The following is a 17,281-nucleotide window of genomic DNA, read 5'->3' on the forward strand; positions in this document are numbered from 1 at the left end:
GGTGGCACAGATCAAGGAGAACAACTCTTCAGAGTTATCTCCAGAAGAGATCATAACCTCCAGCAATGCTCAGATTAATTACCATGTTGCAGCACAAAAATGCCCCGGGCTTTGGGAAGGAATGGATGCTGATGGTACTGCATGCACTGACCAGGCTTGCAAATTCTCCATGAGAAGAATGGAGAACGCCCCAAGAACACAGCATTCATGGAAAGTGACAGATTTATAGTTGCCAGAGGCTTCATTAAGCCACAGAACAAGAATGGGAGCAGCAAGGCAGCCACACACGCCTGCACAACTTAGAACAGGTACCTCAGCCCACATCTGAGAGATGCCTTCCAGTAACAGGACTCCTGGCCACCCCTTCCAATATCAGGCTGCATGTAGAGGAACGTGCACTGCAGCCTTGCAGAGACTGACCAGGGGATGATAACCAGGCTTTCTGTCCTTAGGCTCCTTGGCTCAGTTTCCCTCTTGCTCCCGAGGATTTTAGGAACCAGCCTTCCTTCATTGCTTCCTTCCTTCCATCCATCCATCTGTCTGTCCCTAACATACTGCCATAGAGCAGGTGCTGGGCCCTAGCAAGGGATACTAACTTGTCCCTCCTTCTGATCCAAGAGCTCAGAAACCCCAGTCACAGCTCCATCTAGTCCAGGGTGAGGACTGGGCAGACACACAGCTAAGCCTGCACTTGCATCATGACAGACAGTCTGAAACCCCCCTCCAGACTGCAGGTCCTGCTGCACCCAGCACTGGGTACAGGCCTTCCAGGCAGCCTGGCTTCCTGCTGGCAGGAGAGGATATGCCTGTTTCCAGAAAGCTGGCAGGGAACAGCTGCAGGTTTATAAAGCAGGGTGAATCACCAGGGATGGCAGACCATGAATCAGAAAGCAATCAGGGCTGTCTCCTGTCTGATCTATCCCGCCTAGCCAGGAGCAGAGCTGATGGCTCTGGCTGCCTCTGCACGCTCAGTGACTCACCCAGCCAACTATTCAGGGAAAGGCAGCTCTGCAGACCCTCTTTTTGGAAGTGGTGGTAGTGCTCCCTGCCTCACACAGGGTGATCTGCTGCCTCCCATCACCTGCAGAGACAGGGTCAGGCTTCAGGAGCTATCCTGGTCTTCAGGAAAAACAAGAGAGGGCAGGAGACTACAGTGAAAGGCTTTTCCCAAGGAGCCCTGACAGCAGGAGGGGGGGACCACAATCTGCTTCCAGGCTTAGGGTCACTGCAGACTCTGAGCCTCGTGGTCCCAAAAAGCACAGAGGTGTTGATCAGTGTCACAGCACCAGGATGAATATGAGGCCTCATCCCGAATTCACTGACATAGCCAGGGTCTCTTGCCTTCAGTCATCCTTATAACAAACCCTCAGAACTGATATGAATCACTCTTGAAACCGGACAAGGAGGAGCAGCAGTAATTAATACATATAATTCTGTTCTATTTTAAACACTGTGGAAAAAACCTGTTCTGAATCACTATCAATAATTACACATGAGCTCTCTGATGAACAGGAAATGGAAAGCTCTGCCACAAGGGTATATTTACAATTACATAAAAACATATTAATTAAACATGAGCTTCATAATGGGAAGTACTTTGCTAACTGAAAAAGTGGTTAGAAGACTAAAAGTATTTCCATAATGAAGTTTACTTGGTCCAGTCCAACAGACAGTAGCTTCATAAGCAATTTAAATTTCAGCAAGCAATCAAGGAATGCAGGCTGTGAAATTAAGTCCCACAATGGAAAGAAGTATTTTTATGGAATAAAATAAGAATCAACAAGAGGTTCCTACAATGCCCCCACACACACACTGCAACAGAAACGACAGAGAGAAATAATTCTCTAGAGAAAACAAAATGCATTAAGCCGAGAGGAAAAAACAAGTGACAGAACCTGTAGATGAAAAGAAGGGTAACAGTCTGAAGATTAATTTAAGAAACAGAGTTGAACAGCTTGAATCCAGCTTCCCAATCTGACAGAGACTTTGTGCAAGTCCCTCAGTCTGACCCTTGCCTCTCCCTTCCTCCCATGTGCACGACCTTGATCTTTCTCTAAACCCAGTGATTTTACAAGGCTCTGCACGGAGCTGATGGAGGAATGCCAGCTGAGAGGCATGTCAGGCTCCAGGTGACTGGCAAATTGGCAAAAGCCTGACAGCAACACGATTTCATGGACACAAAAGTGCTTTTGCCAGCAAAGACTACTTCAGCCAGTGAACTGGAGCAACCTCTTTTATGATTAGTAAAATACATACTTATAATAAGAGGAATGCCTGGTAAAGCGATTTTGGCAATTATTTATGAGACTTGCTGGTTCAAATACATCAGAGATGGAGAGATGCTAACAATGAAGTATATGAGTAACAGTGGATAACAGTGGAATAACAGTGAAGCAAGGAGGAACCTATGCAAACATCTCAAAAAGATAAAAGAGATAAAGAGTGAGCTCATCCTGCCCTGTGTGATTGCAAGCCACAGCCTCCCAGGAGGGTAAGAATATACAGTGCATGACTGCCAGGCAAGGCTGGGATCACATCAAACATGAAACCATTGTATGATCTCATTTTCTTGGGCTCTCATCCTACCATGACTGAACCCTTAGGACAAACCAGACCACAAGAGCTCACCAGAAGTTGAGCAGTATAGCTCCAGTTCTGGGTGCTGAGCATCTGGGAACACAAGCACTGCACAGACAACTGTGAAACCTAAAATTTCAATGGCAGGACTTGCTCTGTGTGTTCCACACCACACCACTGTATTTTTCTTTGCAGACCCAGAGGCACACATAAGCATGCACACAAAGCTCAGCTCAGAAAGCATATGACATGCACACACACACACTCCTGCTGGATAGACATTTATTTAGTCATCCAGACACTGCTTGGTACATTTGCCTCAACTTGCACAGTAACAGCACTCAATTAAACAGCAAAGAAAGCCAGGCCTCCAGGCTTTTTCTGCACAACCTGCCCTAAAGCAGCATCTGACAGATGGGGAAGAAAACAATGCCAAAGAAAATGAATAGCTCTCAGGCCATTAAAAGCATCATTATTTAAAAGTATTGATTTTTGAGTGATAGCAAGCAAATTGGTATCCAACACATCAGTGACAACTATTCTACAGATAACTCATACACCACAACTTAGGAAACTTCTAACACCTTTGCCAAAGCACATAAGAAAGCCTTGCTGCAGGAAATCCCACTGCACCTATGCTGTAACTAAAGTGCAACCACTGGGCACATTGCTGGCCTGGAGGGAAATGTTCCACTGGAGAGACGTGAGCTGAGCCAGATAACCCTGGCAGCCATCAGCAAACAAAGCAGACATCCTTCCCTTGGTATGTGCAGTGCAGGTGTGGGCCAAGAACTTTAATCTTCAGCAAACTCACTGACATTCTTCGTCAAGGCTAAACTCCAGCCTTTGGAAGCATGACCCCTCTTGAGTTCCCTCTCTGTAAGATGAAAACATTACACTGACACTTTACCTACCCCTCTGAACATCCTCAGAAAGGGCCTCCAGCTGCTAGAAAGCAGCTAAAAGTAATTTAAGTAAAGCCTTCCCAGGAGAGGAATTCTAAAGCTTGCAGGTAAAGAGGGCAAATTCACACCGTGTGCCATTATCCACCCCAAACTGACAGGCAACATGGATCAGCACTCTTGACACTGACCTTTCACCACCAAAGCAGGTGACAGCACCACTGCAAATGTTCAGTCCTCTTCAAAGGCTTTTTTCCACCCCCTCTCTTCTTGCTGGCTCTAGTCTGCTGCTGGATTTAGGAATGCAGAAAGCTGAAGGAAAAAAGAAGAGAGATGCAGGGAATCATGAACTATGCCAAAGACTATTCTGAAATCAATATATGATTATATGCTTTGCCATCAAGTCCTTTAAGTAGAGAGCCCATGATTTCAGAATAACTCTCATGAATGCATTTGATTAAAGTGCAAAGTGTGCACTGGATAACAGGGAAGAGCTTAACTGCAGCAGGGGGGAGCAGGAACATCTTCTGCTGGTAGAAAGCTGTCAGAACAGGTTTGTATTTACTGCTGCATCCTGTAAACGCTGCTATCAATTCTGTCAAGGCTGTGTACACAAAATGACAGCTCATTCTGATAGAAAAGACCTGAAAGCAACTCCATGAGAAAGCTCGGGAAGATCCGTCTGTGCAGTGCAAAGCCCTCCTTGGTGTTAGTGCCTTGAAGTGGTCAAGTTTTCAACCTGGTCATGGGCAACCCCACCCTCTCTCCTTCCTCAGCTCTCCCTTGATATGAAGCCACGTAGCCACTGATAGCCACACTCCAGTCAGGGGATTCCTCCCTTCAAGATTCACTCATGGCAGGTAGGTTGTGGCCATCTAGCAGCACAGGGGCTTCCAGGTCCTCCCATTTGTTTGCCCACACTGAGTGTACCAGGGCAGAGACTCCTCACCTGGGCTGTCAGCCACATCACCTCATTAGAAATATCCTCCAGTGTACCCAGCACGTGGCAGAGCAACAGGCTGAGGGCCCTTGCTAGCACTCCATCCCTCTGACCTTGGTGTGTCATCCCATGGCTTGTCACTTCTGTGGAGGCAGCTAGGCTGCTGAAGTCTGCACTGGAAATGGCCTCTGGCATCCTCTCTTTCCCCTGTTTTTCTAAGCTAGAGGGTCCCAAACAAGCCCAGAATGGACAACACACCTTCTTTTATAACCAGCCTGGACTACCCCTGCTTCCATTCCCGATGAAAAATGATGCCAATAAGAGCCAGAAATTTGCTGATTACTATACAGCCTCTAGACCACAAAAAACTCTTCAGAGAAACAAGTAGAAATTCCATTTCTGGCACCACTGGAAAGAGGCCAAACAAAGTTATTGGGTTTGTTAATTAAAGGTCAGATAAAGGAACTTCATGAGGAGCTAGGGGGAGGAGAAAAGGCACAGTCACCTAAGGCAAGCAATAGTTCTTAATCCTCCTGAGGCTGGGCCCAAACTCTCCAAGACCAGCCCTAGTGCCCTGCCCTTTATTCATCTGCTTCATGCAGCTCCCACACTCCTGGCTTTTCAGAAGGGAAAGCTGACCCAGGACACAAAGCTCAAAGCTTTGCTTTCCATCTCAGCATTTTGGAACACGCTGCAAAGTCAAAGTACTTGTGCCTTGGACTGGGGAGAATGCAAAACACAAGTCAGGCATCAACCAAGGAGGAAAACTGTCATTTAAATTGTCATTTAAATTCAGGGGGGAGAGGGGGGACAGGCACACAGAACAGATTTGGGTCGTAATCCCTCCTCCTTGACATCTCTGGCAGACCTTGCTTGACCCTACCTCTTGACTGGGAGAGCACTTTTCCAAAGAACTGAGAGAGGATAAATTCATTCCCATTCTGGAGTCTGGGAGGATCTCGTATCAACAGTCTGTGTCAAAGCAACATCTCCATGGGCACACAACAGCCCTGCTGTCACCCCTCAGAATGCTTGCCAAATCCCTCCTTTCTTCTGCTCTGCCTCAAGGTGCTGTGTTTTGAATATACCCCTCAAGAGAGATGCAGCCTCCAAACTCCTGCTCATTTTGATAAGAGCCTAGTATCCAGACAGGAGCTGCATGCCTAATACACCTGAGCAGTCGCCTGCTCTTTGAGACAAGGCTGTCTCTTCAGAAAAGAGCATTCAGACCTTTCACTCATATTTTCAAGACTGTTTACTCCTCCAGGGGAGGGGCTTACTGAAGCATAAATAACAACAAGCATAAATTTCAAACTCAGCAAGGATTTACATGTTCAGCACCACCCACATACCTGCAAATTAAGTGTTTTATGAGGGGGTTAGCCAAACTGGGTGAGGCAATGCCTGGCTGCAGGATCCCTGAGGATAACAAGGACCTTGGCATAAAACCAATTTTACAACCATTGAGAAAAGAAAGCATAAGAGAGAAAGATAAGAGCGAGCAAGCGTGCCTGGGACTGTGTGTCTGTACCCTAGCACTGTTTCACTACAAAGCAAACAAAAAGCCCTTCCCTGACAAAACATTCAGTCAGCCACAACCTGAGAGCACAAAGCCCATGTCTCCTGCTCCCACAAGTGGGAAAGCAGGGAAACAAGCAGCCCCCTCCAAGGACCTAGTCCCCATCAGGAGCTGGAAGGCAGGCAGAGACCAGCACCCACTGTGCGACCAAGGGAAACTCCTTCTGCGTCAAACAACCTCCTCTTGTATCCCACAAGGCTCCTTTATCCTGAAGGATCCCAAAGCACTTCACGCTATTTATACACAGGAACCACTTCACCCGTCATTGAGCTGAGGAGAGGAACAATAACCTTCTCTTTTCTCCCACTGGAAGCTGCAGAAATCAGTGCCTGGCTGTGTTTGCAGAGAGCTCACAGCACTGAGGGTTTGACACAACAAGGAGCAATAGTTCAGATAGGTCAGGGTCGGCCAACAGACAAGGCAAACTCTTCACTGCACCCACTATTGGTACTTTAAATTCTGTTTTCCCAACTCTGCTCATGGGCATTGTTTGGGGTTTTCTTTTCCTTTTTTTTTTTTTTTTTTATTTTTAAGCAGGGCTTTGTCCGCACTGGAGAATTTACCAGTAGCGTTAAACCACATTTCTAAACAAAACATTTTGTGCCGAATCAGCTTTCTGCCTAATCCCTTCCTATTCATTATCTTCCTATTCATCCCATTCATTTTGAGCCCAGTGCTCAGAAGCAAAGCCACTGCTGTTCTCAGTGTTTTCAGAGAGAGCTCAAAAAACCTCCCTGCCCTGTAGCCATGCCAGTACTAGAACCAAGTCAACAAGCACTGAAAGTCCTGGGAAGATAGAAATCCTCACAGCCTCCACAAAGCCTATTCAAAGCACTCTCCAAATAATGTAGCAGTGATAACCATTTTTTCACTCTCTGCAAAAAGCTGGGGTTTTACACAGTGGTTTGTGCTGAGGGCAAAGACTAACCAAAGAACACGTGCTGCATTGTAGCTACTACACAGTCGCTCAAAATTTGGCTGCAGCCTCAGTGCGGTTTTGTTCCCTATAAATCTGTACATTGAAAAGGTGCTCAGCTAAAAGCCAGTAGATTTTCTACCTCCCTACAGTGTCAGGTGCATATCCCATGGCAGATTGTCATCTTCACTGCACCAAACTCACAAATCATAGGGCTTAAAATCCCACTGTTAAAAACTTATGCAGCAGTATTTGGAAGAGAGAGCAGGCAATTTGTGTGCTACCACAAGGTACATCTCTAGCCTCTCAATCACACAGTGTTCTATAATCTTACTGCCCGAAATGTCCTCTGCCTGCTCAAAGCACCCCAATAAAGAAAAAAGAGAGCAGGTTATAACAGGAGCACAGAGAGATTAAGTGCCTCCCCCAGCAGAGAGAAGGGGTAAATCTGCCCTCCTCAACATCCATCCTCCAGCAGCCAAGCTGTCCTGTCTCCTGGAAGACCAATGCACAACACAGAGCTATAAACCATGAAGTTTTCAAGTTATTTGTTAGCACTCACTGCCTTGCCTGTGCCCAAGACACCTGACTGCAAACAGCACAAAGCAAGAGGTGCACAAAAATCCACACCAACTTTAGCTTTTGTACAAAACTTGTTTTGTTTTGAGTGAGTTGTTCCTGTTTTCACTTTCTGTGGTGCAAAGAAGGAAAGCAACTCTCTGGAGACATCCCACACATCTTTGCCAGGCAGCCTGCCTCAGAGTGAACTCCACTAAAATCGTATTTTAAAAGCAGTTGACAAGGGATTTGGCAGGGGAAACCAAGGTTAACATTCTTACTGCTTCAGACTTGTTGCTGATTAGCTCAGGACTGGTGCCAGCCATGCCAGAGCATGCCAGCAGTGGAGCAGGTACCTGCAGCACCAGGAATGGGGTGATGCACTTTGCAGTGCCCTGGCACACAGACAGAAAAGGGAACATCATGCAGATACAGAACGGGGCAACAGCAGCTCTCACCTCATCGTGGCAGCCACAGATGCCAGTGACAACTTCAGGAGCCTCCCTTTCTACACAGAATATCCTCATGTGGGAACACTCACATCTGGAAATACCCACTTTTCTAACAGCAGCACCAGGAATGGACAAGAAATCTCTTCTGTCCATCAGTCCTCATATGTATCCCCAGTAACATTGTCTCTGGAGGTGTTCTGAAGTGGTCACTGAACGATTTGAGGAGTTATATTCCTCTCCACAGCTAAAATCACTTTATTAGAGTCAGATCAAATATCAAGAACAGTCAAGGGCAATTAAATGACATTTCATTTCCCAGAGCTGTAAGTCGAAGTTCATAGGACCTGTCTCTCTCCTGTTGCTATAGGAGCAGTGCTGGAAACAATGCTCAATTAACGCTGCATAAGGCTGCCTTGAAAAGGATCGTTCTTCAGTAAAATTAAACAACTCCCAGCCAAAAATAAAACGTTCCTCTCCCTTCCGCCCTGCCCTTGTGCAGCACGTTTTAATGACTCCACCAAAATCATTTACGCAGCTGTTTTTGGAGCAGCCTGCAAACTTGACTGGGAGGCACCAGCATGTGGATAAACAACGGGAGGCAAGGGCTGCCTCCAGGCAATCACTGGCTGGCCCTGCCCCAGGGCTGGCAGCAGGAGATGGGCTGCAAAGAACTCCCTGGGTCCACGGCTGGCCCTTCCCCAGGGCTGGCAGCATGAGACAGGCTGCAAAGAAGTCCCTGGGTCCACGGCACGCACCACTGCGCTCCAAAGAAATCCGCCAGCCCACGGCAACCACGGCTGCCCTGAAACACCTGGCTGTGCCCGTGGCACCACGGGGAGCTGGGCTCGCTCTGCTCCTCTCTGCAGCTTCGAGCAAAGGCACAGGCAAAGGGCAGCTCTCCCTGAAGGGAACAGAGCCATCATAATCAGCACAGCAACTCTGGTCAGTCTGTCTCAGTGTACGTCCTGGTTTGGGCTGGGATACAGTCCGTGCTCCCCTCAGTAGCCGGTGCAGTGCTGTGGTTTGGATTTACTATGAGAACAATGTTGATAACAAACATGTTTTGGTTGTTGCTAAGCAGTGCTTACTCGAGATCAAGGACTTGTCCCTTTCCCACGCTCTGCCATTAGGGAGGTGCACAGGAAGGAAAACACCACGGCCAGGACAGCAGATCCAATCTGGCCAAAGTGATGTTCCATGCCACAAAATGTCAGGCTCAGGATGTTCCATGCCATAGAATGGCAGCAGATCCAAACTGGCCAAAGGGATGTTCCATGCCACAGAATGACAGCTGATTCAAACTGTCCAAAGGGATGTTCCATGCCAGAGAAGGTCCATGGCCAGCACAGCAGATCCAAACTGGCCAAAGGGATGTTCCATGCCATAAAATGTGAGGCTCAGAATATAAACTGGGGGAGCTGGCCTGGAGCTCATCACTGCTTGGGGACAAGCTACAGAGTTGTGTTGTGCACCATTTGTGTTTCTTGGGGTTTATTCCTCTCTCACTCTCCTTTTCTTTACTACTATTGGTATTATTAAAATTATTACTACTATCATTATATTTTACATTGGTTCAGTTGATAAATTGCTCTTATCACAATCCATAACTTCTAATTATATTACTTTACTGATTCTTCACCCCATCCCATCAGGGCAGAGGCATGAGGGAGGGGTGGCTGCATGGTACATAATTGCTGGCTGGGGCTAAACCATGACAGTGTAATCACCCACTTCATTTACAGCTGGCAAGGAAAAGAAAGTGGGAAAGAGTTCTAACAGATGCCAGCACAAAACAGCTGGACTTCAAAGGAAGCAGGAAAATGCTGAAGGGGATTTCTCCACCAAACCACCCTCCTGTTAACTTAGGACTCTATGAAGAAGCTTCAACAAAGGAAAGCCTAAAATTACTTTGAAACTTAATCCTCCCCACAACCACCCCATCCACCTTAGAGGTCAATTTTCAAGTCAGGAGGAACCATTATCATCTCATCTGATCTCCTGTTATTTTAAAGCTTAACATTTAAAGTCTAGAAACAGTCCACTCTATATTCTACAGTAGCACATTCTACCCTGGAATAACCCTCAAATACCAAGAAGACTCAAGAATACCTCAGGAGATGGGAGAAGCCATACTTTGTTCCCTCAGGAGCCTCTAAAAACATAACTGGCACATCCCCAGCATCCAGACTTCTCTGAGCTCAGCAAAAGCAGCAGAGCACTTTGCTCTCCGTTGCTGGGCAGACTCATTATCCATCTTTCAATTCACCCAATGCCATTAGTGAGCAGGAGGGGAAAAGCAAGCTCACTTATAGGTTAAGACTCTCAGTAAGTCTTTAAGTATTAAAAGCAAAACATACCCAAGAGAAAATCTAAGAACAACACAGTCAAAAGTTTCTGAAGAAACCAAGTCACTATCTTCAATACTAAATACCCACTGTGAAAATGAGGTTCCTCTAGCACAGACAAGGATAGAGGAACCCAGAAAACAAAACTTATCTCTTGCTCTTGAAGAATTTAGAAAAACCCTAAAATCGATGCTGGAGATAACCAGGTCAATTTTAGCACAGAAAATTTTCCTCCTATTACTCACCTGAGCCAAAAGAGTGTTCTACCTCTGACAGTCCAGGGCAGGAAAATGCAGGGAGAGGGGACCAGAGCTGGCCACACATGGTTATCAGTGTCAGAAATTATGAGGATACTGATGATTCACAGCAGTTATGCCCTCATACAGAGAGAAATCAGTTTCCCACTTATCCCCTTGTAAATGTGTTATTGATAAGAATCACATTGATGTAACTACAAGAATTTATTTTGGCTACTCTCACTGCTCTCATCTAAGCTCCTTCTTTTTTTCTTAAAAGGTTGTTACAATTCTCTATGAAGTAGCAAACCATAAAACCCTTTTTCCTACAAGGGGGTTCTCTTCCACAAGGAGACAGCTGCAGCCAAAGAAGCTCAGGACACCAGTGAAAGCAGAGGTTTTCCTCTCCACTGCCTGCTTTTCCCTCCTCCAGGCTTCCAGCAGCACACCTGTGAGAAGGATGCACGGCTCCACAGTGCCTGAGGGCAAACAGCCCGGTGAAGTCAGCAATGACGAGATCTTGTCCCGGTCCAAGCACAGTGATTTAAGCTCCCTTTTTTCTTCCTGTCTCAGACACACTGCATACACCAGAGGTGAGCCCTGTGGGGAGCACAATGGACAGAGCAGGCTTTTGTTTGTCTCTCCAGAGCCCATTTCTGAGGCTGAGCACAGCCTCATTCCTCAAACATGAGCTCAGCCAGACACATGCACTCTTTCCCTGCCCAGGAGAAGGAAAAAACCCCCGACAACTGGGACTCAAAGGTGCAGGAACCACCCTGACCGTTCTTCTTCCCCAAATATAGGAGGAGATCCTCCCAATAACAAGAAATATGTCCTTTAAAAAACCCTCCAAGTGGACAAGGCACATTGGAGACCACACCAGATGTCTCCTCACCTCCAGAAGACCTCTCACCTTTAGCCAAGTCTCCCAGCAAAGATGGAAAAGGGCTAATTCCACATACAAGGGGGAACCTGCAATCAACCACAGGTCAACTCTTCAGCAAGTGGTACTTCCACACAGGACTGGACTCACCCTTTCCCTGCTTCAACAGCCAAAACCACAAGCACAAAGCCCAACACTTTCCCATCCACACATTCCTTGCATGAAGCACCCAACACAGAACCAGGAGATGCTCTCCTGCTCCCACGTGTCCATGTGCCTGGCTTCTGCTCTCACTGTACACCCCTGTGATGGCACACACAGCTCCCCATCACCTCCCTGGGAGCTCTGCATGCAGCACTGACCATGGAGAAAAGGAGCCAACCATCTCTGTTCCCAGGGCAGTGTGGGGGTGAGATGTGGGATATGAATTCCTCCCTTCTGGATTCCACCAAAGCTACGGAGAAGTACTGACATTCACAAGCCATGACTCACGCCTGCCTTGTCAGACACTACAAAAGTCGTGCTCACTGCCTGGCATGTCAGAAATGTCATCATGGCTGCTATCTGCCACTTGGCTCTGATAGGAGATAAATTTCACCAAAACCATCCTTCCTCCTTATTTTCTTTATTGTTGCACCGTGATGGACAGTGAGGGTACTCCCTAAAAACCACAGAGGCATTGTGGCTGCTCCTCTAGCAGATAACAGGACAGCCACTCACTCCAGACAAAACAGAAACCTCTCCCACACTAATTCCTACCTCCCACAGTAATTCCTAGCCCAAACCACTCTTGGTCCCAGTTTTAACTGAATTTCATTAGTGAATGAGCCAATTAATCCATTGTTCATCCTCCAGCTATGCTGGTATATCATATGCTTGTACTGAAAGAGCTGCCAAGGACTACTTTCAGTCTGTGTTGAGCTGACTGCACTGCTGTCTGAGATGCACCTATAGAGCTGTACAGCACTTTTCTGGCTGGGACTGGACAGTCCAGCAAGATCAGCAAGATTCAAATGTAGCCCAGACTCTAAAACACACCTGTTATTCCACTATGCAATGCCAATAGTGCAAAATAGTAATCATCTGCTTGATCTTTCTCCTGTCCACTTCTTCCCCATAGGAGCAGAAGTGTTCTAGGGTGAGGTATCAGATGTGTTTTCACCTTGTCCATTTGTACAGCACAGCAGATCTTCCTCCCCAGTATCTTCAAAGGGTGTTCCTTCCTTTAAACTTCCCCCTCTCCTACAGTGGCAGAGACATCTGGGAAACATGCTGCAAATTTCAGCCCAACCCCACCATGCCTTAAGAGCATCCATCTTCCACATCACAGCTACAAGGACAGATTCCACCAAAGCACAGGCACTCAGAACTCTTCCCACTGCCTCAGCTCCCCACTGCTACTTTCTTTCTTATAAAAGCAAAGAAAACCTGGGTTGAACAAGTGAACTTTGCTCCTTTTGTATCCAAATCTGGCACCAGCCACAGATAAGAAACAATGGTCAATGCCAAACATTTTATGTCGCCGACTTCTGCCTCGGCTTTTCTTTATGAAGCCTCATTACCGCCACCAGGAACAACCTGTGGGTCTGAGCAACATCCTCTCTTGCACCTCCCACGCATCTCATTTCCACCTCTCTTAAGAGGCCATGCCACACCCCACATCCTCCACACTTCCCCTCTAGGATGCACTCACCTCAGCAGGAAGGAAAGGCAGCTCCATGGCAGCTGACAGGGATGCAGGCAATGCAATGTCCATCAGAGCTACACAGTGTGTATTTGCCTGGCTGCACCCTGCAGACAGTGCCTGTAGATCAGCACCCAAATGAATTTAAACAGCTGCCAAGGACCCTCCCTCAACTGCTGCAGAACAGAATTCCTGATGTCCTTCCTTATCCCACTAAACTGGTATCCTGCCTCCAATAATGTCCACCACTACTGGCTTCAACAGCATGCATGAAATACACACACACACACACACACATATATATATATATATATATATGTAATGCCATGACAAGCCCAGCTGGCATGTCATGGCATCAATTCATGCTTACATCCTTCTAAGGACACACTTTCAGTGCCATGTTGAGCTTACTGCACTCTGGCCATACAAAGCTGCACAGCAGTTTTCCAGCTTGGACTGGGGTCATAACTGCCCAACCAGCACAAGAAATTCAGGCTAGAAACGTGGACCAAGCTGGCCACACCCAAATGTCCAGACCCCAAAACATATCTCTTACTCAGCCATGAAATTCCAGGAGCGGAAAAAATAGTCATCACCCTCCTGCTCATTTTGCCAAGGGTTTTATGACTGCCAGCAGCCAGGACACAGGACTTAGTAGGACTCCCTGAATCCACTCCCCAGGATCCCAGGCTGTGAGATCACACCCAGAGGAGTCTGGCAGGCAGGACAGAAAGGAGCACTGAAGGGAGATGCCCATCAGCAGTGCTGCTACTATAGGGCAGATCCCTGCCAAGAGGGCCCGGCAGCCAACAGCTCCTGTGCTGTGGGGAGGGATGGAATGAGGCACATTCCACAGAACTGACAGAACACCTCATCCCCATTCCACACACCTGCCATCCCTCATTTCTCCCTCCACACCCTGGCTTCAGACACAGGGTAGCAGGGAAAAGCACATTTCTCACAGACTGGGAAGATGGTCACCATCCTGGGGAAAAGCTCTGTCAAAATGCACGTACAAAAAAGGATGGGAAAATGGGATGGTTTTACAGTGACACTTTATTTCATTTCAGCTCTGCTGTGGCAAAGAAAAACCACATTCAGTGTCTGAAAGGCAGTATGAGTGAATGAGACAGAAGGAGACCTGGTCTGTACCTTAGGATCTTGAAGGTTTTTAAACAACCAAGGAGACTTAGGCTTCTGTTCCTCAAAGCCAGAGAAGCTGAGATGAGCTGTCATTTCCAGGAGTACCCCTCCCTCAGGCTTTCCATGACCTCAGCTGTCAGTGCACACACCCAAGGAGAGCTGGAGATAACCCAGTGCTGAGCTCAAGAGCAGAAAGTAGAGTTGAGGGGTAGAACATCCCCTCAGGAGGCTTAAGGAACAAGGCTGATTAGGCCACTGGGGATAGTAATGGTAAACTGGGACATGAAAAAGCACAGCTACCCTTTTTGTTTTTCAGAAGCTGTCAAATTTTTTCTTTCTAAGCTTCTGCCTTAGAAGGCACAAGAAGAACAGAGGGACAGTATGACTGCTTTATAAATGATCAAATTACTTGGAAATGCCAGAAAGGATAGTCTGCCACAAGCAGACTATCACACATGGTGATAAAAGATGTTACACAAACAAACACATGTAACATGTAAACAAACATCTTCCTTCCATCCATAACCAACAGTTCAATGCATTCCTGAGCTAAGAAGCCAAACTGTGTAGAGGGAACAAGTGAATTTGCCTGTGGGATAACCTGGCTAGAAAAGACACAGCTCTCTAATCAACTCCCTCAGGACTGTCTCAAGAGCTAGGGAGTTATTGCCTTCTGTGCATGTGTGATGGAAACAGTTCAAGTCAGGATACAAGTTTTATTTGCTGGGAATGATAGGCCTGCTAGAAAGTTCCTAAGGGAAAAGAGAGCCCTTTACAGCCACTCCCACCAAGCATTTTTGCTTGACAGGGAATACAAGCAGCTTTCTTCCACCCCCTTATTGAAGAATGTATCACACCCAAAGAGAGAAACTTTCGGACACTGCACTGCAAGCAGCAAATAAAACCCCTTTAACACACCTGCTTTGAGTTAGGAGAAACAAAACTAACTGGTTAAACTCTCACAAAATGTACCACAAGAGGGATTAACCACCTCAGACTCCAGAGTAAAATGAAGTGTCACACAAGGAACATTATTTCAAGCACTCAGAAAAGGCATCTTCTCATTGATCCCTGAAGCCAGCACACAGCAGGGAGTGCCAGGACTTCTAGCAGGCAACTGGGGGAGTCATTCTCCACCGCAGAAGCCACAGGGCAATGAACACAAGCAACAGTTTGGAATGAAGCACACTTTTTGGAGAAATACAGCATATGACCAGAAGTAAATACAGGCTGGGAACTCAAAGACCCCATCAGCAAACCACAGAGCAAGGATGTGATCTGAGGTGAATTACATGGATGAGCTCAAAAGCTGCCACCTCCTCCAGCTCGCAGCTCAAGCTGCCAGCAAGGGCATCTGACACAGAAGTGCTGGCACCAGAGCAGCTACGGCAAACCCGAGCTCACCCGTGTGAGCCAGCCCTGTGCCTGTGACAGGGACCTGCCACCAGATGCATAAAGCACAAGTGATGCCACCCCAGCTTCCAACAATCCACAGACTGGGAACTGCCTGTCCCAGGCACACAAAATGCTTCAGAGAATATAAATGCGCTGAAACTTCTGCACTGACTTTTCTAGTTACCATGAGCTCAGCAACAGCTCACTCTGCTCCCTCCACCACCAGACAGTCCTTTGGCAGGAGAACTGGGATGGATCTTTGTCCTACTGGTGGCACGCTAAGAGACTCTTTGACTCTTCAGCCTCCACAATACCAGCTGGTAAGACCATCCATCACACCCAAAGCTTCCCTAAGAACCTTGGCATTGGACATGCATGTCACAAAGGAAATGTCTTTTCTCAAAGGAGACATCTTTCAAAACTGCTGGGTGATGCTATTTCAAGCAACCCTTTTTCTAGAGGGCATCACTCAGAGAAAGCCAAGGAAGCACTGTAGAAGGACAAAGGAAGTGAAACAGGGCAGAATTTAGGGGATGCTATCGAGTAGCCTGACATAAAGACATGTCACTGCTAAAACTCAACAGGATACTGCAACAAGTTGATTACAAAAGCCCTCAGGAAAAGTCAGACTTTAAAAATAAAAAAATTACCGCACTTTATGTTCTTCATGAGAGGACAGGAAGAAGAAGCTACTAGTAAAGAATCCTCATGGCAAGCAGCACCACGGTGCAGAAATAACTCATTGCCACCAGCTCCCCATCTGATGCAGCTTCCAGAAAAAGAAGGGAACAGAAAATCGCCGGGACTGTGCGGTAAACAAGCGCTCGTTCTCCCCCTCGTCCGCCTACAAGGGTCCTGCAAGCCCAGCATAAAGGCCAATTCTTTATTTGAACAACAGGGAAATTTACCTGAACAAAAGGCGGAGGTGGGTAATAATCCTTTTACAAGATGTATGGCAACATTCAGAACACCTTTACTAATTCCGCGGGCTGTGCAAAGTTTATGACATCACCCGCAACAGGTTAAAACACTTTTCTAAAGAAAAGAAACCCAAACCAACAAAGCATACAAGGGCCAAGCCCCTGCAATGCCCAGGGCGCTGGAGGGGAAGCAAAGCGGGGCTGCGGTGAGCCGGGGTCGGGTGGCCGCGGCCAGGTCCCCACGGGTGCCGGGCGCCGGCAGGGACGGACGGAGCACCGGGCCCCGCTGCCGCCCACGGGGCCCGGGGCCGCGCCGTGCCCGGCTCCACCGTGCAGCCGCCCCAGCCCCTTCCCCGGCCCCGCTCCCCCGGGCCGCGGCGCCCCCGCCTCCCCGTCCCACCGGTGCCGCCATTTCGGGCGCTCCGCCTCACCCTGGGCCGCCGCTCGGCGCCGCCGCACGCCCCGACCTGCCGCGCTGCGCGGAGGGAGCAGGCGGGGAGGGACGGCAGAAACCCTCCGGAGGGCGGGAGGGGGGCGCGGCCGGCCCGGCCCACCCCAGCCCGGGCCACCTCCCCCGCGGCCGGCCGCGCTCGGCCCGGCCCTCCGGCTTGGGCCGTCCGCAACCGCGGCTCTCGGCTCCTGCGGCTCACGTTGCCGTTTCCATTGCCGCAGGCAACACGTTACAGAGAACTCCAGATGGAGCGGCTTTTTTGTTGGGTTTTTGTTTGTTTTTTTTTTTTTTTGTTGTTTT

At 47.9% G+C, this 17,281-nt stretch overlaps 1 protein-coding gene across 3 annotated transcripts in view; it reads right to left on the reverse strand.

Annotated features, from left to right (window-relative positions):
- Positions 1-17,044, reverse strand: part of CD151 (CD151 molecule (Raph blood group)) — a 31,974-nt gene extending 14,930 nt beyond the window's left edge. The window contains exons 1-2 of one of the 3 annotated variants that reach the window (XM_058806195.1): positions 16,962-17,044; positions 3,671-3,791 (exon numbers count right to left, since the gene is read on the reverse strand). The gene's annotated coding sequence lies outside the window, so the exon portion shown is untranslated. Of the gene's footprint in view, positions 1-3,670; positions 3,792-10,954; positions 11,013-16,260; positions 16,281-16,961 lie in introns of those variants that run through there. The other 2 variants (XM_058806197.1, XM_058806196.1) reach the window with 2 other exon arrangements.
- Positions 17,045-17,281: the final 237 nt, after the last annotated feature.

This window comes from Ammospiza caudacuta, chromosome 6, assembly GCF_027887145.1.
Source record: "Ammospiza caudacuta isolate bAmmCau1 chromosome 6, bAmmCau1.pri, whole genome shotgun sequence".
Lineage (NCBI taxonomy): Eukaryota > Metazoa > Chordata > Aves > Passeriformes > Passerellidae > Ammospiza > Ammospiza caudacuta.